The sequence below is a fragment of the Mustela nigripes genome, chromosome 15, assembly GCF_022355385.1.
Source record: "Mustela nigripes isolate SB6536 chromosome 15, MUSNIG.SB6536, whole genome shotgun sequence".
NCBI lineage: Eukaryota > Metazoa > Chordata > Mammalia > Carnivora > Mustelidae > Mustela > Mustela nigripes.
This window is the reverse complement of record NC_081571.1, coordinates 14,316,875-14,342,336: the sequence shown is the minus strand read 5'-3', so window position 1 is coordinate 14,342,336 and position 25,462 is coordinate 14,316,875. Positions and strand designations below refer to the sequence as shown.

Here is a 25,462-nt window from a genome sequence, read left to right as displayed (position 1 = left end):
CATTAAACTGGCTATTTTCAGCTAACACATTTGTTGCTTGCCCTTGAAAAAAATTAGTGAGCCTGTCTTGGAGTTTAAATAGTTTAAACTTAAAAAAAAAAAAAAAAAAAAAGACTATGTTGCCTCACAAAGGATGTTCCCCACAAGTTGTTTAAATCCTAAAGTGTAAATAAAAATTATATAAAATTGTTTTTTAAATGCTTTTATAATTTCTTGTTGTAATTCCCTTGGGTTATTATGAGAACACCTTAGTGGAGTGGGTAGGACCTAGAATAGTTTTTCTACAACCGAGTTTTTAAACTAATTGTATCTATTTTGTAAATAATGTTGAGTAGTTTTATAGCTCTTACCTAAATCTAACTTTTCATAAAATATTAGTATTTTTTCTTAACTACCTTAAATATATAAGAAATACTTGATGTAGGCACCTCAGTTGATTCATTATACCGGTAAAAGTATGTTTGTGCAAATTCATCTGTATGACAGAAATATTTCTAAGTTATAATTAGCATATCACTTAATTAAATTCTCCATCAAATGCTATACAGCAGTAGGTGTGTCAACCACCTGGGTGGTTTTCTCCATAATATACATATTCATAATATATATACCTATATTCATCACCCTTCTCAAACCATCCCTCTATCCCCCCACACTCCCCAAATCTGGAATGAATAAATAGGGAAATCACTGTATACTTAGAAAAAGCTTTTCAGGTTATTCTGATATCACTTTTCTCTATTTAACAGTATATAATACTAATATAAAAACTATTTTGGACACATTCTTAGCATTAATGGTAAGATTTGTCTTGTAGGATATTTTATTTCTCCTCATTTCAGTTTTTTTGTTGACGAGCTATATGTCTTATTGAATAGTTTATTAGATTGTGTTTTGTCACTTAAAATTTAAAAGCTGAAATGGAATTCATTTCTGAGACTTTATAATTCATGCTCATCTTTGATTTGGTCTTTTTAAGGAAAAAGCCCCAACTGGTTACATGCTATTAAAAAAAAAAGTTACGATCCTTCAGATGTTTTACATGATAATATTTCATGGCCCATTAACTTTCTCCTAACCCAGGACATCCTAAATCGAGTAATCTTTCTTCTGTTGTTTAAACCTTTTGCTGTTCTTTTCAACCTTACTTTAAATATTCTCCCACATTTATATATTACTTTTTAAGTAATTCTAAGTGCAAGTCTCAAAACTAAATACAATACTCTCAACAAGGTCTGTATTACGTTGCCTTTAGGGAGATAAGAATATGATATCTATTTATTTGTACTATTCACTGCTGTTTACATTTGAATGGATATTAGTTTGCTTTATTTTGTTTAACACATGTTTGTATGTATTCATCTTAATATGATATAGTAAATATGCTAATTCATGTTTTGTGTGTAAATGTATATATATTTATACATCTACACATTTTCTTTATCTGCTATTTTCATGTATTTTGTTTCAGAGTAATACTTCTTGGTATTTAGGCTTGTGTTTTCCAGTATTTTACTGTGTACATTAGCACAAATTGAAAATAGTACAGATGGATTTAATTTGGGGACAGGTGAAACGACTGTTAGATATTATATACTGTGTGTTCCTTTCCCTCTGTCTTTATAAAACTATTGGGAGTAATAGTGCTATGAATCTATAGTTTATGATTAATAGATGCAAAATTAGCACAATTTATTTTAAGGAAGTAGAGAATTGCCTTTGAAAGTTACAAATTATAAAGAAATATGTTCATGTTAGACAGTAGGTCTGAAATAAATTTCCAGATTTTATTATGGGTCAACTTCATCTTTTAGTACTTCTGAGTACTTAAATAATCATGTAGAGATTATTAATCATTGCTGATTTATTTTAGTGTAAATCCATATTGAGGCAGAGAAATTAACATTCTGAAAAACTTTGAAGGTTTTTTTTTAAGGACTGAAAATTAGTAGTTCCTCTAAATATATTAAATTAATAGTTCCCCAATTATTCTGGTTAATTTTATTTTTATTTTTTGAATGATAATCATGAGTATGCAATAAAATATACCAAAATCACTGTCATAAGTCATTGCTTTAAGTCTATAAAAATCTTTTAAAAATTTTTAAAAGGAATTTACTGATTAAAGATATTTCATCAGAATTTTTCTTGTATTCAGATATTCTTGGGTGTTTTCTCCCCCAGTTATATTCTTTTTTTTTTTTTTTTTTTTTTTAAACATTTTATTTATTTATTTGACAGACAGAGATCACAAGTAGGCAGAGAGGCAGGCAGAGAGAGAAGAGGAAGCAGGCTCCCTACAGAGCAGAGAGCCCGACATGGGACTCGATCCCAGGACGCTGGGATCATGACCTGAGCTGAAGACAGAGGCTTTTAACCACTGAGCCACCCAGGCGCCCCCCCAGTTATATTCTTAATGGAATAGCCCCCAATTGCTATGCCTCATTCTAAGTTGGTCTCCATCCCAGAGAATAAATGCAGCATTAGTCATCATATTTAACTAAGATAAAATACTTTAGTTAAGCAGAATGCAGCTTAACCTAAGTTGTTTTTTTATAGGCTTGGTATAAAAATCACTTCCTTTTTGATAAGCAAATTTGTAGTTTTCTATATGTCATAGTCCTGCTAGCAAAAATACTTCATGTGGTCGTTAAGTTGAACTGTTGGTACTGCTTTTTAAATAGGTAATCTTTATTTTCCGTATTCACCTTTTCAAAAGAAAATTTTAACGTTTTAATATTTTATGTCTGTCTTAAAGTAAGATTGTTTATAAAAGATTGGGTTGTATTTTGTTGTTGGAGCACTAGGGTGGATTTAAGTATTTGAAGTTCGGTTACTTCTTACCTAATTAATATAGATTGTGGAATTTTCTAGTTTTATGTATAGGTAACTTCTAGAAGAGTTCATGATTTCAGAGGATGTGAAATACTTATTTTGACCACATTTTAGTTTTTGTTGCAGAAATGTCTGATTTTCTGAGCCTGGTTTTTAAAGTATTTATGAAGAAAATTGGTGGTGTTCTCTTTGTAAATGCGAAGAATGTGGTTGTTTATATAATAGTGCCTTGATCAGATAGGTTTGCTAGTCTTCATTGAAGTTTTATTTAGTATTCTAACATAAATGCAGTAACTGAGAGTTTATTATTAGGGCTGAAGATTGTGTGTGTGTGTGTGTGTGTGTGTGTGTGTGTGTGTGTGTGTGTGAGATTCTAACATTTGCAACCCATTAGAGTAACACCTTAGTCTAGAATCATAACAATATTGTTTAGTTTTGTTACAGTAACCATTCAGAATATTTAGTAGTAGCAGAAAAAGAAGATTGAGTTAATGATTTTAAAGTTAAATTTTATAGGTTATAATTTATAAATAAAAGATTTTTTCCATTAAAATTGTTAGATGTAATTTTTGTGAATTTACAGAGGAAGGAGTGATTTTGTTAAGAGATAAATGAACATCTCCTTTGTGATGGTTTTCTTTCTCTTTACTAATTAAGATTGGCATACCAATTTATATTTTATTTTTAAGATTAAGGTATTATTAAAATAACTTGTTTCCCTATATGTATATCAGATTTCTTCTTAAAATCCTTGCGATGGTAAAAGATACTGTTTAATTTGTTGAATGAAATAAGTTCTGAAAGAGGAGTAGTTAGTGATTTTCTCTTGTGTCTTTCTGATTCCTTTTTTATATTTAAAACAACATTTAAATTAATTCATTTGATTCAAAGTGCTAAGTATCTTAAGTCCAAAAAATTTTCACTTTTTGCATGGTTTGTAAATTGTAGAGCAGACTTTGAAAAATTTATAATTATGATGTTTGCAGCCAGGTTCAGAAAACTTGTAATAGACTTATTATCATTTATATTCTGTTTCTTTATTTAGAGTAGATTAAGAGGCATAGGTTTTATAATAGAATACATTTGTAAGCTTAATTTTTAATATATCTTCTGTGAAAATTTTAAACACATTGTCACTGTCAAATTATGCACAGAAACAAAGGGAAGGAATAGCACAAATAACTTTCTGAGAAGAGAGCCTCGAGCTAATAAGGCTGTGTCTGTTGGAAAATTTGACTTTAGGGTGCATTTAATAGAACTTTATTTTAGTAATTTAGATTAGAAATAATCTCTTCTTTCTCCTTTTCCCTAACAAATTTTATTCTCTGAATGATAACCCTGTTGTGTTCCAGGTGTGATAATTGTGGTAATCACCTATTATAATACATTTCCCAGTATAGGACCCATTAATTTCAGTAACTGTCTTAAATTTAAGTATGAATAAGATAGATTATTTTATTTAGCATAGACACAGTTACATTTTGTCTCCTAATTGTAGAACAAGACACATCACATTAACAAGCATTACCCCTACCTTGGTGAGTAACTGAATACTTCATTTGGGAATGTCTTCCAGTTGTAAATATTGCAGTAGGTTTTTTTTTTTAATTAAACTTTTTGTAAATTAGTGGGAAGACTGAGAGATTTTTAAGATGACCTAGGGGCTTTTTTGCCATTCAAATTATTAGTAACTAAAGGGAAATAATAATAATAGGGAAATAATGTGTTCATTCATGTTTAAAATTGTGTTCAAGTTCAGTAGAGTCCTTTGAAATACACTTTATATATATTACTTTCTTGTTTTGCAGTTTTAACTGCATTCCTGATCAAAGTTTTGCCCTTGGGGGACGCCAAGTTGGTTGAGCAGCTGCCTTTGGCTCAGGTCATGATCCCGGCGTCCTGGGATCGAGTCCCGCATTGGGCTCCTTGCTCGGCCGGGAGCCTGCTTCTCCCTCTGCCTCTGCCTGCCATTCTGTCTGCCTGTGCTTGCTCTCTCGCCCACTCTCTCTGATAAAGAAATAAAATCTTAAAATAAATAAATTAAAAAAAAAAAAGTTTTGCCCTTGGGGTTAGTTCATCTACAGCTGTCAGTTACAGTTGTACAACTCCGTAGTGTCTATTCAATTATAATCCTGAACTCTTAAGTTTTTTTAGTATTACAAAATGAAATTTGATTTTGGGAGGGGATTGTGGGTTTTTCCTCTGCCTTTATTATTCTTTCTTTCTGTTTTTTGTCTTTAATAGTATTAGGAATTGTGTTTCTTGCTTCTTTCAGTCTTTCCTGTACACATTTTCTTTTTCTTCTGTCCATTTTCTGCTCAGCCATCCTTGTGTAACTGCATAACATTTTTAATGAAGATGGTGGGATGGTAAGTGGCTGACAGAAATGGCAGTAAATTCTCCCCTCCTATGTTTCAGTGAACTCACTGTTCCTTAGGAAACTTATTTAATTAACCATGTTAAATTTATAGACCAGCAGCTTTGCAGTTGGTTTCCTGACCCTGCTACTTAGTTAGAACTTAGATATGAAAATACTTGGAAAGATTTATAAAAGTCTAAGAATCCCATAAGCATGGCATAGTTCTTGGATCTTAATTCAAGAAAAATTTATTTTATAATGCTTAAGCGTCATGATGATAGTCTTGTTGGTAAGTAGCTGATAGCTTGTTTTGAGTTCAACCTCTACAAGTGCTTTATATTGTGGAATGCTGCTACAGCGAGCAATAAGAATTTAATAGCAACAAGCCTTAATATAATAATGTTCTTTTAAGTAGATGCCATTTATTTGATGTCTGTCAGTGCCAGGCTGTGTTGTAATTGTGATTGTTAACATGTTCAGAGTTTTCATAGCAGTCCTACAAGGGTTTTCTGAAGAGGAAACAGTAACTTAGCAGAGGTTAAGCAAAGTTCTCCAACATAAATTTCTCTGGGGAAGATATGTAACTGGGATCCAACTCTAGGTCAGACATATTCCTCACGATAGCCCATTTTATCTTTTTTTTTTTTTCATTTTTAAATTTTTTTTTTAATTAACATATAGGGATGCCTGGGTGGCTCAGTTGGTTCAACTGCTGCCTTCGGCTTAGGTCATGATCCCAGCGTCCTGGGATCGAGTCCCACATCGGGCTCCTTGCTTGGCAGGGAGCTTGCTTCTCCCTCTGCCTCTGCCTACCACTCTGCCTGTGCTCATGCGTTCTCTCTCTCACAAATAAATAAAATCTTCTAAAAATTAATAATTAATTAACATATAATGTTTTATTGCCCCAGAAGTACAGGTCTGTGAATCATTAGGCTTACACACTTCACAGCACTCACCATAGCACATACCCTCCCAATGTCCATAACCCAACCACCCTCTCCATACCTCTTCTCCCCCCTGCAACCGCCAGGTTGTTTTGTGAGATTAAGAGTCTCTTATCATTGGTCTCCCTCCCAATCCCATCTTGTTTCATTTTTTTCCTTGACAATGCCCCAAACACTCCACTTTGCCTCTCAAATTCCTCATATCAGGGAAATCATATGATAATTGTCTTTCTCTGATTGACTTATTTTGTTTAGCATAAAACCCTCTAGTTCCATCCACATGTTGCAAACATTTTGATGGCTGCATAGTATTCCATTGTGTATATATATACCACATCTTTATCCATTTCATTTCTTTTGATGGCTGCATAGTATTACATTGTATATATACCACATCTTTATCCATTCATCTGTTGATGGACATCTGGGTTCTTTCCATAGTTTGGCTATTGTGAACCTTACTGCTATAAACATTCAGGTGCACATGCCCCTTTGGATCGCTGCATTTGTATCTTTATGGTAAATACCCAGTGGTGCAATTGCTGGGTCATAGGGTAACTCTTATTTTCAACTTTTTGAGGAACCTCCATGCTGTTTTCCAGAGTTAGCCCATTTTATCTTTTAAACATAGTCATCTTTTCAAAAATTATTACCAATATAGCCTTTTTTTTAAGGTAGAAAAGAAATTCCAGTGACGATTTGAGTGCATCTTTAATGTACCTTTTTTTTTTAATTTAAATTTGATTAATTAACATATAATGTATTATTGGCTTCTGAAGTAGAGGTCAGTGATTCATTAGTCTTTTTTTTTAAAGGTTCTATTTATTTATTTGACAGAGAGATCACAAGTAGGCAGAGAGGCAGGCAGAGAGGAAGGGAAGCAGGCCCCCTGCTGAGCAGAGAGCCCAATGTGGGACTCAGTCCCAGGACCCTGACTTGACCTGAGCTGAAAGCAGCGGCTCAGCCCACTGAGCCACCCAGGCTCCCAGTGATTCATTAGCCTTAGTGGTACCTTTGGATTTAGAGGGTTGAAGGTATGTTAATTTAGTAACAAAATTGAATATAGAAACCTTTAAATGACCATTTAGAGTCCTGTTTTTAAGATGACTGAAAGTAGAAATACCATTTAGTATTTAATGTTTTCTACAAAATATACATTGATGTAATTGATAATCATATTTCAGCAGTATCTTTTAAATTGAATTTTTACACATGCAGTTGTGCTCTAATGTTTAAAATTTATTTTTAATTTTTTAATTTTAATTAGCTTTTGAAATGTGGAGTATTCAATAAACGGATTAAGTTACATAAGCTGTTTTGCCGATTTTGAGGCAATATTTCTCAGACTAGATCAGCACTGTAAGTGGTCTTTATTTTTCTTTTAATGTTCACATATTCCTTAAGTCTGCTCTAGTAGTAGATGTTATGGAAATTACATCAGTTTTCTGAATTTCTGAAGAATTATGCATTTCTTTCTTTTATAATAGCATCTTTTTCTTCTGTTTTGTTTAACTTTCCAAAATTAAAGAACAATAAAAGAGCCAGTTAATTAAGTTTAATATATTAAATAATAAATTGAGTTAATTAGATTCTACAAGGAAAACCTCTAAATACAAAATGAAGAATTCTTATTGTTGAGTATTGGCCTTGTTTTGTTTTAGTTAACCTAAAAAAATAGAAGGACTGGATGTTGTTTGGATTTTCTTAATCCATAGAGTAGATTGTGTTTTTTTTTTTTATTGTTTCTGAATGTGAAATCAGAAGTAGAATTTTTGTTGAAAGAGAAAAGACGTCTTGAAAAAAGAAATGGCATTAGTTTCATCAGTAGATTAGTTTTCAGTTCAGGACCTAGAAAGCAGCACAATCGATTTGAGGTTATTGGAATATAGTACAATGTAACACTGGCAAAGATGTGATTAAAACATTTAAATTCAAATATAAGTAAATTGAAGTGTGTACAAGAAATGTATTAGGAGGCCTGGCCTGGGCCAGACAATTTGAATTAATATAAAATTAATGAGAAGAAAAAAACCCATTTTTATTTATTTTTATTTATTTTTTTAAAAAAGTTTTTGTTTATTTATCTGAGCAGGAGATCACAAGTAAAGAGCCTGATGCAGGGCTCCATCCCAGGACCCTGAGACTGTGTCCTGAGCTGAATTCAGGCAGAGGCTTAACCCACTGAACCACCCAGGTGCCCCCAAAAAACCATTTTTAAAAATCTTTGGGAATGATAGGGAATTGATTGTTGAGGTTAGTAGGACAGTGGTCAAAAGTGGTATTTCTCCTTCTTTATCTCACCTTTGTTTTTCAAAAACCAGTAGAGCCCAAGTTATTAAAAAAGATTGATTACCTTATATCCTGAGTGCCATAAAAGGGTCTTCCTTGTCACCTGTGGTTACTACTACAAAGAACTTTGGATCTTTGTGCCTTTAAAAAGAGTCAATAAAATATTTGTTGAATGGTAGACGTAGTCTTCTCCCTAAAACCATCAACAACCTTTTGATAGTAAGGACACAATTGATCTAAGTAGAGCAACTTCTGTTCTTCATCTTCGCTCTCCCCATGAAATTTCATCATTTCTCACTTGGGCATGGTAGTCTCCCCACTTTTCTTTGTCAATCTATAATTTTATTCACAGAGCAACTAATGTATAATCAAAAAAAAATTTTTTTTAATGTAAATGATATCACTCCTCACTTAAAGTCTACTTCTTCCCTGACCCTGACTTGCTTTCCCTTACTACATTCCGTCTGTGCTGGTCTTTTTGTCTGTTCTTCAGACATGCTAAGCTTTATTTTGCCTTAAGCACTGGCTCTTTTCCTAGAATGCTGTCCTTCTGCTCTTCTGCTGAGCGTTTCAACATTCAGGTCTCACCTCAAATGTCACCTTTGCAAAGAGGCCTTCCCTGATTATTTCAATCTTAAGTAAAATAGACCTATCTCTATCACTCTTAATACATTGCTACATTTTGTTTTTATCATAGTACTTAGTAGTAGTTGAAGTTACCTTATTTAATACTGATTTGTTGGGGGTGTGCCTGAACAAGAATATACGTCCCATGAAAATTTATTTGTTTTAGGTGTATCCACAGAATCTAAACTGTAATATTGTAGGAGCTCTTTAAATATTGGCTGAAGGATTTGGTACTTACTGCTTCTGTTATTGATAGTATTGATCCTCAAATGTATTTTCTGCTTAAACCTGGTGTTTGAACTTCAGCCTTTTTACTTATCTGCCTACCTAATATTTTTATTTTTAATACTTTTAAGACTGGAAAATTGAACAGTGACCTTCTCTCCCATCTCTGGATTTCTATGATCTCCTTATATAAAATGGCTCTACCATCCATTTCTACAAGCCAGAAACTTGGGAGTTGTCTTTGATGCCCTCTTGATCCCTCTTCATACTCAATCCACTAACTAGGGCCTATGAATTTTGCCCCTCAAATATCTCTTGAATCTATCCATTTTTGACTGTCATATCTCTAGTTTGCTCTTAGATGAGTCCCCACATTAGTTCTAACCCTTTGTACAGCCTAACCAGACTGAAGTATAATGGACATGTGAAAAAGTGCTTAAATTTTAATTGTATAGCTCACATTTTCACAAAGTGATCATCATATCCATGTAACCAGAACTCTGCTCAAGAAGCAGAACATTACCAGCACCCTCCTTGCCAGAGTGATCTTTATAAAATGAAAATATAATCACATGTAAAACTTTTTAGGTGTTTCCCATTGTTTTTAGGCTAAAGACCAAAAACCATACAGTGACATTTAAGACCCTGGTTGATGTGACCTCTACCTTCCTATCCAACCTCATGTTTTATTACTCTTCTTACTTTCTGTATTCCGGCCCCACTGTCCACCTCTCAGTTTTTTGACTGCTGTTTGGTTTCCCTTCCTGGGAAATTCTGTGTGTATACACCCCTTCCATACTCATCCTTCCAGATTTGAGCTCTTCAAAGAAGCCTTTTGAACATAGCAGGCTTGACAAGGTCCAAAATACCTGGTATAAGTTCTCATATACTTTTTATTTGTTAATTTGTATGATTATATGATTGTTTTCCCTCGTTATTTTTAAGTTAGAGATTTTGAGTCAGACATTGTATCTTTTGTTCACCATTGCATCATGGTCATCAGCTAGCACAGTGGTTAGGAAAGAGTGATACGTAGTATTTATCACAAGAAGTGAATGTGAGTATTTTTAGTCTGTTGTGGGCTGAATTTTGTCACCTCAAAGTTCATGTGTTGAAGTCCAGTACCTCGAATGTGGCTATTTTGGGATATAGGGCCTTTCCAGGTAATTAAGATAAAAAGAGATCATGTGGTTAGGCCCAAATCAAGTATGACTGGTGTCCTTCTAGGAAGTGATTAGGATAGACACACGTAAATGGGAGGCCTTGTGAAGACACTGGAGAAAGACTGCTATCTGAAAGCCAAGGAGAGAGACCTTTGAAGAAATCAATTCTGCTGACACCGTGATCTTGGACTTCTGACCCCCATAATTGTGAGAAAATTAATTTCTGTTGCTTAAGCCAACCAATCTGTGGTACTTTGTAAATTTGGCAAACTAACATAGATTTTGGTACTGGGAAGTGGGGTGCTGCTATAATTAATACCTAGAAATATTGAAGTGACTCAGACCGGGTATGGTGGAGGTTTGAAGAATTTTGAGGTGCATGTTAGAAAAAAACAGTGTTACCTCTGGAAATCTGTCAGTAGGTATGTATGTGGATGTTAAAGGTGATTCTGGTAAGAGCTATGAAAGGAAAGAAATGGTTTCTGTTGTCTTGGAGAGAGATATATGATCACAAGAGTCTTGGTAGAAATAACAAAGATGCTTTGGTGAAGCCTCAGATGGAAGTGTTACTGAAGAATGAAGAAAAGGCGATCTTGTTAGAATGTGACAAAGAACTGGCTAAATTGTATCCCAGTGTTTTGTGGAAAATAGAGCTTAATATAATGAACTTCATTATTTAGCTGAGAGTTCAAAGTGTTAAGATACACAGCTTCATTTCTTCTTGCTTATAGGAAAATGCAAGAGGAGAAAGAAATTGAGGAAAGAATTGTTAAGCAAAAAGGAACCAAATTTGAAGATGTGGAAAATTCTCAGCCTATGCTTATTTTGAAAAATTAGAAAGTATGTGTTCTGGAGATAACACGAACATTGTTGCTAGAAAATGGTTTGCTAAAGAGATTATGGGCAAGTAATTTAAGCATCCAGTAAGCTGCCTCAGCAGAAATAGAGATGGGATTATGCTAGGAGAAACCCTAACAGCTTGGACCGAAAGGGACAAAACAGGATGAAATGAAGGGAGGCCCCTTATTGCTGGGATTCCATAAGACAGGCCCTACTGACCTGTCTTATGATCTGTCTGTGATCATGTGCTGTCCTTAAGGAACAGAACAGAACCTGAAGAAAGTTCAGAAGCTGGCAGGGTGGCCATGGCCACCATGGGATCAAAGCCCCAAGCCTGAGGGATTGGGGCTACCACATTGGTGGGCCTGGAAGGCAGGGCCTCCACCTAGAGGGCAGAGCATGGAGCCAAAGAGGGATTATTCTTTAGCCTTAAAATCTAGTGCACTTTGCCTTGTTTGTTTTTGAATTGTTTGTGATCCATTACCCCTCTCTTTGTGATTTTTCCCTTTTGGAATGAGAATGTCTATTCTATGCCTGTCCCACTATTGTATTTAGAAAGAGGTAACTTACCTAGATTCATAGTTACAGTTGAAGAGGAATTTTGCCTCAGGATGAATCCTAACGGAGGTTCACCCATATCTGATTTAAATGATATTTAGATGAGGTATCGAACTTAGAGTTGATGCTGGGATGAGTTAAGACTTTAGGAGTTGTTGGAATGCAGTGAATTTTTTTTGCTTGTGAGAAGGACATGAGTTGTGGGGATGAGAAAGTAGAGTGTCACAGACTGAATTATGTTACCTTAAAATTTATATGCTGAAGTTCTAACCCCCAGTGCCCCAGAATGTAACTGTTTTGGAAGATAGAGAATAAGGTCATAATGATGGGCTCTTAATTTAATATGACTGGTATCCTTATAAAAAGAAGATATTAGGACACAGACACATACAAAAGGAAGACCATACGAAGATATTGGAAGAAGACAGCCATCTATCAGCTAAGGAGAGAGGCCTTAGAAGAAACCCTGCTGACATTTCAGTCTCAGACTTGAAACCTCCAAAATTCTGAGAAAATAAATTTCTGTTGATTAAGCCACCCACCCAGTCTGTGGTACTTTGTCACAGCCTTACAAAACTAATACACAACTACTGCTAGCTAGTTGAGAGACATTTGTGAGACATTTCCTTCTCTCTTCTGCAGCTCCTTCATGTGTAAAATAAGTATATTTGACTGAATCAGTTCTTAATTTTTAACTCAAAGCTTTCCAAAAATGTCAGGTGTTTCATTCAGAAGTATACAGTGGGTGGCCTGTCAGGTCTTTCATTCAGAAGTATACAGTGGGTTTCCTGACTGATATTCACAGTATAATTGAGTTCTGTGTTTCAGACTGTTCCTTCAAGGCCCCTTCGGGATTGTGAAGAACAGAAACCTCCACTTAACAGTGGAACACAGAATTTGAAATTGCATCATTAGAAGATAACAGTAGCAGTTCTGACTACAGCTTGGGCAAGCCACTTAACTTTCTGAAACTTGCCCTCATAAGTAAGAATAATACTTTCTCACTCTATAACATAAGGTTATTGGATCGATGAAACGAGATGAGTGTGTTAGAGTTTCACCTGAAATAGCTGTTCTTGTGTTAGCCCTGAAATTCTGTGATTTTGTTTTGCTTTTTGGTGATTTTACCTCTTTTGATATATACTAGTGAACGGGCAGAGAAGGAAACAAACCGATTAATTTTTATACTATTTAGAAATGCCAGATATATCTGGGAGGATAAAGTTTGGTGTTTTATTTTTGGTTATTTAATTTGTCAAAGATCTTCATAGTCCTTCCTCCTCATCAAAGGTACTTGAGTTAAGCTGTAGAACAGCCCAAAACAATTTATGATAATGTACGTACCCTTCTAGCATACATATCAGCTTTATTCATCTGTGTTGTATGATCTTGGTATGAGTCAATCGACTTGATACTCCCATTTTTACTGACAAATTTGATATGATTAGTTTCACAGAGCAGTGTATTGGCAAGAACACACAAACACATTTCTTCAAAAGAAGAAAAGTATATATATATATATATTTTTAAGATTTTATTTATTTATTTAACAGAGATCACAAGTAGGCAGAGAGAAAGGGGAAAGCAGGCTCCCCGCTGAGCAGAGAGCCCGATGCAGGGCTCGATCTCAGGACCCTGAGATCATGACCTGAGCTGAAGGCAGAGGCTTTAACCCGCTGAGCCACACAGGCACCCCTTTTTTTTTTTTTTTTAATCCCAAGCATGATGAGACCCCCCCCCCCCCCCCCCCCCCCCGCCTCCGGCCCATCTTCTTGGAGATAATTTTTCCTTTGTTTTTCATATATGACATTTTATGTAAAGTTTATGTCTTGGTGTGATGGAATAGTTAATTACAGCCTGGGCTTCTATGAAATGAGTTATTCAAGATGGGAACATCAGTTTGAGTGTGTCAGTTTTCAACTTTTGTAATACAGTTAGAAAAGTGGTAAGAGTTGTCAACAAGAGTCATTAGACAAAGGGTGAAAGGTAAAAGGCAATTTGTAACTTGGAGATACAATTAGTAGTACCTCATTTTTTTCTATGTTTAAAAATTTATTTATTTGAGAGAAAGTATGTGCGCAGGTGTGAGAGTAGAGGCTGGGAGAGGGAAAGAATCTCAAGCAGACTCCCTGCTGAGCATGGAGCCCAACACAGGGTTCATTTCGTGACCTGAGCCAAAATCAAAAGTCGGATGCTTAATTGACTGAGCCACCCAGGTGCCTCTCATTTTTTTAAATGATAGCATTCTAAGTCTTTTATGACATAACAATCTTCTTGACTCATTATTTTGTACTCTATTACAGTGAAGTAGGTGAATTACTATATTTAGAAACAATTTGTTTATAGAAAAATGAGGTTATCTGTAGGCAGAATAAATAACATTCAATGGAGAAGGGAAATCAGAAGGAAAAGCAGTTTCTAATCAGTTAAATAGGGGCACGTGGATGGCTCAATTGGTTTAGCATCATGGGATCAAGCCCCAGGTTGGGCTCTTTGCTCAGAGGGGATCCTGCTTCTCCCTCTGCCTGCTGCTCCTCCTGCTTGTGTGCTCTCTCACTGTCAAATAAATAAAATCTTTTTAAAAAAAAAAATAATCTTGAGACTTCCCAAGTAAGACATCAGTAGATTGCTATGGTATGGAAATGATGTGGAATGTTTGGATGTGTGTGTTTGGTTATATGAATTCTCCCTTTATAGGAGCTGGGTTAGATTTGCTGAGGGTACAGAGCAATCGTATGTCTCCAGACCTGAAACTCGGGAGCATCTTGCCCACTGCAGGAAAAAGAGTCACAATGGGTCTTAACTATAAGTCTGAGAAAATGTGAAGATTATGCTGAGGAAATATAAGTTCAGTCAACAAATATGAAACAAAGCTGTGGTTAACTGGAAGACAAGAAGTCAGGAGCCAGAAACCAAAATAAAACTCAAGTAAGGTCGGCTGCATGCAACGGTGTCATGAGTTGTGTTGAAATGCTGGAGGCACGCTTTATTCCTAGCTCTATCATTTCTTGGTGGGAAATGGGCTGATTTTAAGTTACAGAATTGGACTAGGAAAACAAGGCTTCCTTGAATTGCTTTTCCTAGTGCATATCAGAATGCTTTATGTTTTTCCTAAGTACATCAAGTACTCTTGGGACAATCTTTGCAGATATGTAATAGAAGTACTCAGTGCAGTAGGGAAATAGGTGGAAGCAGTAGCTACTGGGAATGGAATGGTGTTTTCTAATTGGGGGAATGTGTTTGGGAAATACGAGCCAGTAATGAGAAGAGGCAGTAAAATGTTTTCTGCTTTTACACTGTTCAGTTAATGAGTTGGTTGTGAATGAAAGGTGGATGACTAAGCGTGGGGAAGTCTTCCTGGAGGTGTTGATTTCTAAGCCTAGTCTAAAGGTGGGATTTTAACAAGAGAAGTATGGAAAAAGGGCCTACAGGCAATATCCACTGAGTGATCAAGGGCTCAGAGGCAGGAAGCAGTAATACATTTATTCATGCATGTATTTACTCAACAGTATTTCATGAGTGCCCTACTATATGCCAGGCATTTTTCTAGAGATACAGTCTAGATACATATTCTAGAGATACAGTCCTATGCTGTCCTAGAGTCAGCAATAAATAAATGATAAATGCTATGGGAAACACTGGAAGCAGCATAAATGGGACAGGGAGGATGGGGCTTAGGGGTATCAGTGCTACTTTACCTGGAGTCATCATAAAGGCCTAACTGAAGAGATAACTTTTGAGCAGAGACTTGAAGAGAGTGAATTAGCAAGGACAGCAATGTAGGAAGAGCATTCCAGACAATGGATCCTGCAAGTAGGGGCCAAGATGAGGTGGGACTGTGCTTGGTGTGGTTAAGAACTAGCAGGAGATTTTCCTGGAGCCAAGTGATCACAGGGCAAAATAGTAGAAGACAGAGAGGAAGAAGCAACCAAATACCCGAGTCTTGTGAATTCTTGAAGGAGCATAGGCCTTCACTTCCCCTGAGACGGGAAACTGTTCCAGAGTTCTGGGTTATACTCAGAATTATGTACGTGTTCAAGTTACACACGTCAGTTCTGGCTGCTCTCTTAATAATCTGTTTTAGGCAAGAGCCGAAGCAGGGCTCTTGTCATAATCCAAGTGAGAGATGACTATGACTTTAACCACGGGGTAAAGGTGTTGGTGAGAGTTGTTGATGCTGAGTTGTCAGGATTTGCTGAAAAATCAAATAAAATGCACGAGAGAGAAAAAGTTTACTGGGAAATAATGTACGAGAAGCACATTTGGAAAGGGAAAGAGATGCTCACTTCTGGACATGTTAAGTTTGAAATGCCACCTAAGAAATACATCTGTATGGAGATGTAGAATAGGTAGTATGTTCAGGTGAGAGGTCTGTGTTAGCAACAAATTTGGGCATGGATTGGAAAGCAGGATTTTCATTGTTTTTTGTTTTTTTAAAAGATTTTATTTATTTGTCAGAGAGAGAGTGAGAGCGAGCACAGGCAGACAGAGTGGAAGGCAGAGGCAGAGGGAGAAGCAGGCTCCCTGCGGAGCAAGGAGCCCGATGTGGGACTCGATCCCAGGATGCTGGTATCATGACCTGAGCCGAAGGCAGCTGCTTAACCAACTGAGCCACCCAGGTGTCCCAGGATTTTCATTGTTGTTGGAGCATAACATTTGGTATATAATATAGTAGGATATAATTTCAGGCATCAGTTTTCAGTCTTTTTCTCATTATGACAGAGAAAACAAAATTTGTAGGATTTGCTGGAGTAAATGGTATAATCTACTCTTCCCAAGACTACTGGCCCTAGGGCTTGAAAATTCCACATTGCACGAGCCACTTTCAGTGGTCTTACCTTTCACCCGTTTGAGGCATTGCCAAGCACACTCTTGGGAAGTTCTGTTCTCAAGAGGTAGTCTGACCAAAGGGTCAGATCATGGAGAACCTGACAGTGTTAATGAACTAATACTTTGTGATGCAGATAATGGGTATCACTAAAGAGATTTCAGAAATATGACATAGTTGCATTTGTTTTAGATAAGCACCTTTCAAACTGGTGAAAAGTTCGTTTTTTAAAAATTTATAATATATCACAGCCTGATACCTCGGTAAACTAAATTACTAGAAAAAATTTAAATATAAGTATTAAATTCAACAGATATAGAAATCCAGGTTGTTATAAAAGTTTTTAAAAACTTATTCTCAATTTCTGTAGTTGTGGACTAGTAGCAAACTGCTTATGGATTGGCATCAATGTGGATAATACTTTTGAGTAGGTCTGTTTGGAATGGATTATACTTGACAGAGTAATAGAAAGTATTTGTGGACTACTTGCCAGTTAGTTGAAAGCCACCAAACACTTTGTCACGTTTGTTGAATATGTGGAGTGGCCTGAGGGAGCTTCTCAAGGCATTGGTTTGACAGAGGCGTACAACTTGTGGTGGGACTTACACCACTGAGTGTATGGTGTGGCCATTCTGATAGTGTGTGTGGTCTCTGTTTTCCTCAGCATTCTGCTGTTGGGGAGCCACTTCAGGGTAGCCCTGAACTTGGTCAAGCATAGTTTATGTTTAACCATCTTTTGGTTGTTAAAATTTGATTATTTGTTCTGGTTTCATTGGTCACCAGAGGATTACAAAGGATTTGGGTGGAACATGGTCGTCCAATGTTGTTGTTGGTTGTCCAGCTCATGTGACAGAAAATCACCTGGGCTATTTTAGCTGTCCAATATATAGGTTATAAAAAACTGAAAATTTTGGGTGTCTCTGAATTGACTAAAATGAAAGATGAGTGGAATGGTGAGGCTTTCTGCATAGTTAATGCATGAAGGCTACCCTTGTCCTGGTAGAGCCAGTGTTCCTTGTTTTTTTGTTTTTGTTCTTGTTCCCCTACTAAAAGCACCAGCATTTAACAGAGGAAGATGGGATCCTCCCGAACCCATGTTATGTTTCTCTCTTTGTATTCTGAACTGCCCTCTGGAAATGAATATAACCATCTGACAGAGATGTGGGATCACCAACTATGTTATTTAATCAAATTTCTTTTTTTCATTTGTTTGATAAAGGCCTGTTTGTCTGTGATAAGCACAAGTCCACTTCCATTTTTATGGACTCCTCACCTCACCCCTACCTAAACCTACCCACCCTGACTTGGGCTGACCCATCAAGTCTTAGGCAGGAATAGTGAGAAGGTGCTAGGTCAGAACCCAAATTCTTAAGGTAGCTGGTAGATTTGAGAGTTCCTATTGATGGGAATACACTGAGTGAGGGGGTCATTGCAAGGTGGCTCTTGAGTATGCAGTCAGAATTTGGAATCTGGTGGCATTTCAGCTAACTGACCCATCCCTTAGCACAGTTGGTAAGTGTCTTTGTCTTCTTCACTGGAGGTGAGTCTCAGGTATGTCAAAAGGGTGGTCAAAACCCAGAGGTAGCTTGATTGCATATGTGTTCTTGCAGAGGTCATGTTCAAATCATTTAATGGTGTTGTCAGCCAGTTGGCCAGCTTGCACATCTGCTCTTTTTCTTGCTGTCTCAGTCAGAATCCTGGGGAAGCTGCAGTTCCTCTAAGTAACCACATAAAGGCAACTCAATGGTGAGTAGTAAGCCTTTTGGTCAGGGGGCCAAAAGGGTCTGCTGGGGTGCCAGTGGTCCTACCATTGGTATCTCGTCTCCTACTGTCTTCCAGGCCAGCTCTAGCAGAGGGGACATGAAAGAACAGGATCTAGCTGGCTGATTGCTAGTGCCAGGTTTGTTCCTGGTCAGGACCCACTTGAGTTTCTCCAGGAATGGGCAGGAAAGGCAGGTGAAACACAGGCTTACCCTTGCAGTCTGTCCCTGAAGGGAGCCAATAGCAATGTCTAGGAGGCAAGATTTGGGGGGATTGACTGCATGGGCATCAGCTGGTCATAATTGAGGCTGGTTACTGTGTTAGAGAGGAAACGTATGGGTCCTTTGTGATGCCAGTCACTAACCTGTTAGTGGGCCAGTAAGAGTCTTAGAGAAGGGACTGGGCTGCAAATTAGGAGCCCAGGATAATTATATACTAAATGGTACAAAAGAATTTAAGTATTTTAACAAGTCATGTTGGCCACATTATTGTAGCCCTTTAAGGTCTGAGAGTTGTGGACTCTTGGATATTCATGGCAGGTTTTTTTGTTTGTTTGTTTGTTTCTTTAAAGATTTTATTTATTTGACAGAGACAGTGAAAGAGGGAATACAAGGAGGAGGAGTGGGAGAGGGAGAAGCAGGCTTCCCACGGAGCAGGGAGCCTGAAGTGGGACTCGATTCCAAAACCCTGGAATCATGACCTCAGCTGAAGGCAGACTTAACAACTGGGCCAGCCGGGTGCTCTCAATGGCAGTTTTTATTTGCATAAAAAAATTGTATAGTTTCTCTATAATTTTCTTCTAATTTTTTTCTAGGGTAGGTGGTGTCCTAGAGAGACTCTGAGATGAGAGTGCCTGAATTTAGGTGAATAATACCTCCTTCATCTCTCTTACTGGCAAAAATTGATCAGAAGTTAGAATTGGCCTCCTTCCCTCCCTTTCCTGGAACCATGGAGTAGAGTGTTTCTCTCACTTGTACATGTTGAATTAACAATGTTTCTGTATTTGCTAGTTTTAGGACAAGTCTGAAAACTTGTGTAGGGAGCTGAGAGCAGATGGACTTGATTGTGGTTCTGGTCAGACAAGGTGGGCAAAAGAGCTTACATCCGGAGACCTCAGCTAGGTAGGGATATTTTGCTCAGGGAAGCTGGGAGTGATGCAGAAGGGATGTTTAAGCCAAATCTTTGGAAAACTAATTTCATAAATTAATTTCAAGGACCAAGAACTTGGAAGTCCTAGAAGGGAATATGAGAAAGGCCACTGAAAGAGGAAGGTCCCAAACCATTGAAGCAAATAGTACAAAACATCTCTGGTGTCCTTTTCAACCATGATGATACTGAGAATGTATTGGGTCTGTATAAAGGTATAAGCTCCAACCAGATACTGGTGAATGTAGAGACGGTAGTGACAGATCTTTCTGTATATGGCTGAAATTTATTAGAAAATTAATAGAAATTTTGTAGAAAATGAGACAAATAATGCACCAAGAATTCTAAGGCATGGCTGTAGGAAACAGGAAAGTATCATTGGTAATTATTCCAGTGAAAGAGTTTGAAGGGGAAAGAAAATGCTATGGAGATTTCAAGCAGTAAAGAATTGAGCAGGGTAGTTTTGAGAACATTGGAGAGCAGATTGGCTGATTGAGTGTGAGAAGGGTTAAAACATACAGCTTTCTAAGTGTAACAAAATAGCAACAAAGATAGTATAGTGAGTAGAAGATTACAATCAGGAAATGAGAATCACTGTTCTAAATATACTATAGTTTTGTGACCTTTTACAAATTACTATCCTAGTTCATGAATCAAATATTACATATAAAGATAATAACCTTTTTTTGGGACACTGGGTGACACAGTTGGTTGAGCATCTGACTCTTGATTTTGGCTCAGGTCTTGATCTCGGTTGTGTGATTGAGCCCAGTGTCAGGCTCCACACTCAGCATGGAGTCGGCTTGAGATTCTCTCTCCCTCTGCGCCTCCCAGCCATGTTCTCTTCTCTCTCTAAAATAAATAAATCTTTAAAAAAAAGAGATAATACCTTTTTGTTTTTCTATAAATACTGTGAATATTAATGAGGTGCTATTTATGGTATACTCGAGATTCTGCAAAAAAAATACTAAATATATTGATGTTTTGTATTTAGCAGAGCATTTTGACATGTTAAAATATAGTATATTAGGGCCAAAAGGGATTTTAGGACATCTAGCTAAAAACTCACATTTTGTAGATGAGGAAATTGAGGTCCAAAGAGATGAAATTAGCATCCAGGATTCCTGGCTTTCAGTCATTTCTTTCCTTTACCAAAAATCTCAGTCTTTATACTGAGTAATATCAGCTTATAGTGTTTTAATAGTTCATCATTAATCTGAGTCTTGGTGTTTGTTGAGTTGGCTACCTAGAGAAGTTCATGAAGATTTTTAAGGCACTTAAGTTGATTTCCTTCTTAATTTATATGTTAAAAACAGCATAAAACATGATTGAAACTAAGCTGTTTAAGTCACGTCTCTAATAAGTACATTTAACATTTTAATAAGAAATGTTGACAGGAGACTAGGGGTAGGGTGGGGACATTTATCCAGTTCAGCAATGGTCAGCATCCTGAGTTCTTCACATAGTCATAAAGAAACCAGAAGTTATGTGACACGTTATAAACTATTTTGTTGAGTGATTGTGGTTATAATAGCTGATGAGAAAAACCTAAGGTAGAACAAGGTTGTTTACCAATTTAAACATGAAGGTACTATACACAGCAGGATGCATGGAGGAATAGAGAAGTGAAAACTGAGTCCAAGAAGTCAGCCTGTCTGCTGCCTGGAAGAAAGCTAGAAAATGTGAACTAACTCTTAAGAAATAGCCAGAGATCAGGGATATGGTGGCTGGATTACAGACATTGGGACGGGTATGTGCTGTGATGAGTGCTGTGAATTGTGTAAGACTGATGATTCCCAGACCTGTACCCTTGAAGCAAATAATACATTATATGTTAAGAAAAATTAAAAAAAAAAAACTTAAAAAAATAAAAAAAGAAAAAAAGAAAAGAAAGAAATAGCCAGAGATCTATAGAAGAATGGCATTGTCTGAACTTTATGTCCATAGACTTAGATAGCCTAAGATCAAACTTTTTAGATAGTTTTTTCCTTTGGAACATGGAGGGAAAAATCAAGTCACTGGTGAGATCCAGGAATGCAGCCAGCCCATTACGAAGATTATATAGTCTGGTACTATATGTGTTAGGATCCACTTACATATTATGTCATGAACCAAAAAGAGAACAACTGCAAGCGGGAAAGTAAAAAAAGAATTCTACCAGAGTACTCTAAAGCATAATTGAAAACCGCACTACCTAACTGTGAAAAAGCATTCGTTAGCATTGGTTAGCATGCCATACAGCTTTCAGTGGGAGATGCTCCATGTGAACATTTCTTGTGGTAAGAAGAGAGAACTCCAAGTGTAACTGGCAGGTACACAGTGAGGACAGTCATCCCAAGGACTTAGTGTGGAAATGATCTGTTGTGCTTGAATTGTCTTGGGAAACACAAACCAGGATATAAATTATACATACAGATAATTCAAGCATGACCTAAAACCACTGACACATAAGGAGATGAAGCAGAAGTAACAGTCCTTTTTATCCCTAATCCCCTTCCCCTAAACAGAGTTAACAATTTGGTGTGCATCCTTCAGGCCCTTTTTGTGTCTGTTAAACACACACACACACACACACACACACACACGCAGGCGATATGTCCATACATGAATTGAGGACCTATTGTGTTCCAGATCTTGTTCTAGATGTTCTTTCACTCCAAACACAAATCACAAATACAAGAACAATTCACTTATTCAGTAGTCATTTCCTTAAAGCTTTGGAACATGTCTAAAATCTCAAAAGTAAGAAAAGATTTCTGATTTGTTAAGGCAGACAGCACATGGTCTGTATACCCAGATCCCTATTTTTTTTTTTTAAGATTTTATTTATTTATTTGACAGAAGTCACAAGTAGTCGGAGAGGCAGGCAGAGAGAGAGGGAAGAAGGCTCCCTGCTGAGCAGAGAGCCCGATGCGGGACTCGATCCCAGGACCCTGAGATCATTATCTGAGCCGAAGGCAGCGGCTTAACCCACTGAGCCACCCAGGTGCCCCCCAGATCCCTATTTTAAAGGCTCTCTCTCTCTCAGACAATTTACATTTTTTGTACAAAATTCCAATAAGGTTATTTTAATGGTTTCGCTACCACAAATCTTTTAGCAGTGGCAGGTTGTGTTAGTCTGGGCAGTCCCAGAGAGGATAAGAAATTAGATTTGATAGCCTAAAAACATTTGATGATACAAAAATACTATAAAATGCAGATAGAAGAATTCCAAAAGGTTAACTATGTGGAGCTGTTTGTAAGAGAGCCAGTAAGTAGTTCTAATACATATGAAATCATTTAAGGTATAACTACAGCTCAGTACAATAATGGTAACTAATTTGCAGTGACAACACATGGAAGGCATTCATTGACATAAACATTTGTTCAAAAACATCTAGGGGCATCAGCCATTTTCCAGTGAATAGAATTATTGATATCTGTCAGTTGACCAAGTTGTATGATTTTTTTTCATATGTTGAAAAATCAGGGCTTCAAATACACATATTTTTGCTGATCAGTTCTTTCTATTTACATAAATGATGGATTTAAAAATAACCCCCCAGTTTTAAGTATATAAAACTTTAAATTTGTGCTTATGAGGCTATCCAGTTTTGGAAATTGTTTATTCTTAGAGGGGATGATACTTTCTTCTTAATTTCATGTTTGGAAAGATTTAGATGTGTAGTTACTATATTTATTTTAAAACACCAGTTGTGACTTTCAAATGTGTCAAACATGTTAGGAACTTGAAACGTTGTAGCAAATCAGGGCTATCTTAAGAATGCTTGCTACTAATAGGATTTACCAAGCAGGAGTAAGTTTGCAATTTGAAAGGGTATTAATCTCCTGTTCAAGCATAGTAAATTAATGTATTCTCACTTTAATCATATTAATTTCCAATTGGAAAACATGTTGAGCCTAAAAATGACCTGTAAGATACATGTAGGGGAAAAAAAAAAAAGGTTTTTAAAATTTTATCTTCATCTTTAGGATGTTTAAAATAAGCATCATTTGGGGCACCTGTGTGGCTCAGTCAGTTAAGCATGCTGTCGACCCTGGCCCAGGTCACAATCCGTTCTGAGTCTGGCTCTGGGAGCCTGCTTCTCCCTCTCCATCTGCTGCTTCTACTGCTTGTGTTCTCTGGCATGCTTTCTGTCAAATAAATAAAAACTTAAAAAAAAAAAAGTTAAAATAAGCATCATTAGAAAGTGCTAAATCCGGGCGCCTGGGTGGCTCAGTGGGTTAAGCCGCTGCCTTCATCTGGGGTCATGATCTCAGGGTCCTGAGATAGAGGCCCGCGTCGGGCTCTCTGCTCAGCAGGGAGCCTGCTTCCTCCTCTCTCTCTCTGCCTGCTTGTGATCTCTCTCTGTCAAGTAAATAAATAAAATATTAAAAAAAAAAAGGGCTAAATCCAAAGGCAGTGGGGATGATGTGCTTATGAGATCATGCATGGATATCACATTTCTCATTTCAGGCTTAGGATAAGAGATAAACAAGCTTCATAATATATTTTTCTTTCCGTGTAGTTTTCAGAAAGCCATTTAGCTTTAGTATTTAATTTGTTGCCTTGTCAGAGTTAGGCCTTTGGGAGAATATGTAAAAAAGGTGTGTTTTTTTGGCAAAGTAGTATTTATTTTTTCCATATATGCAAATTCTATGATAAATGACCATTTCAATTAGGAAGAACTTCTGGTAAGTAAGTAACTACAGTCTTTTTTGTTGTTGTTGATAAATTGTTGTGAACTACTACTGGGTGTTTTTGTTTGTTTTATTTATTTCTCTTTTGATTATTGGCTTAATTACTTTGTAGCCTAAAGTTTCTTTGGTATGACTAGTCCATCAAAAGATACTGTTAGTAATTTTCAATTACTAGAACTTTTTACCAAAAACATCTACAGAAATTCCCTCTCTTTTTTGTATTTGGTCTCTGCATTGTATAACATGAGTAGAGTTAGTCAGGTAATAATACTGATATTGGAATCTGAACTCTTGGAATTCATCATGACCATATAATTTGTCATGATGAATTGGGAAGCAGTATTACATTGTATTTAAGAATGCAAACTTTAAATGCCAGACATCTCAGATGTTTGGGGAAATTACTTAAATTTCAATGTCTTCTGTTTATAAAGTGGGTTTGTTAATAGTATCTGCCTCATAGGGTTGTTGTGAAGATTAAGATAATACAAGTTAAGTGTATATAGTAAGTACAGTGAGAAAGAATATTGATATGATTAGTAAATAAGAAGAGTCACGTGAGTCCCAAAGAATATAAAAAAAGAAAAGCAGCCTCCTGTTCCCTTTTCCTGCAAAATCCCTTACCTGTGAGTTTTCTCGGCTTGGGTTTGTTTTGTATTTTCAGTTTCTGAGCCACTGTCCTAGGGATATAAGCTTCTCTTCAACTGTGAATGCTTTGGTAAACTTCAGTTAAGGCTATAGGAGAAAGTGCTTTCCTGCTTGTTTATAAACAGGTGAAAGAGATGCCTGGGTGGCTGAGTCAGTTAAGCATCTACCTTTAACTCAGGTCATGATTCGGGAGTTCTAGGATAGAGTCCTGCATCAGTCTCCTTGCTCAGCTGGGAGCCTGCTTCTCCCTCTGCCTGCCATTCCTCTTGCTTGTGTTCTCTCTCTCTCTGACAAATAAAATCTTAAAAAAATAAAATAAAATAAAAAGAAATATATGGTGAAAAATGAGGATTAACCCTAATTGGAAAATTAAACATTGCATTTCCCACATATTTCTATAAATACGTTCAAACAAGAGCAATAGCTCCCACTTTTAACCCAGTACTAAAATGAACATCACCTTTGATGTTACAGGCACTATTCCAGGAACTAGGGGTCAGGTGGGAGCAAAATACATAAAACTTCATAAGAACTTAAGACAAATTAATCATATTGTATG

General features: G+C 36.6%; 1 protein-coding gene across 6 annotated transcripts in view; it reads left to right on the top strand.

Annotated features, from left to right (window-relative positions):
• The window catches only part of LOC132002835 (NEDD4-binding protein 2-like 2), a 106,687-nt gene that overhangs the window by 21,172 nt on the left and 60,053 nt on the right, over positions 1–25,462 (top strand). The window lies entirely within an intron of this gene.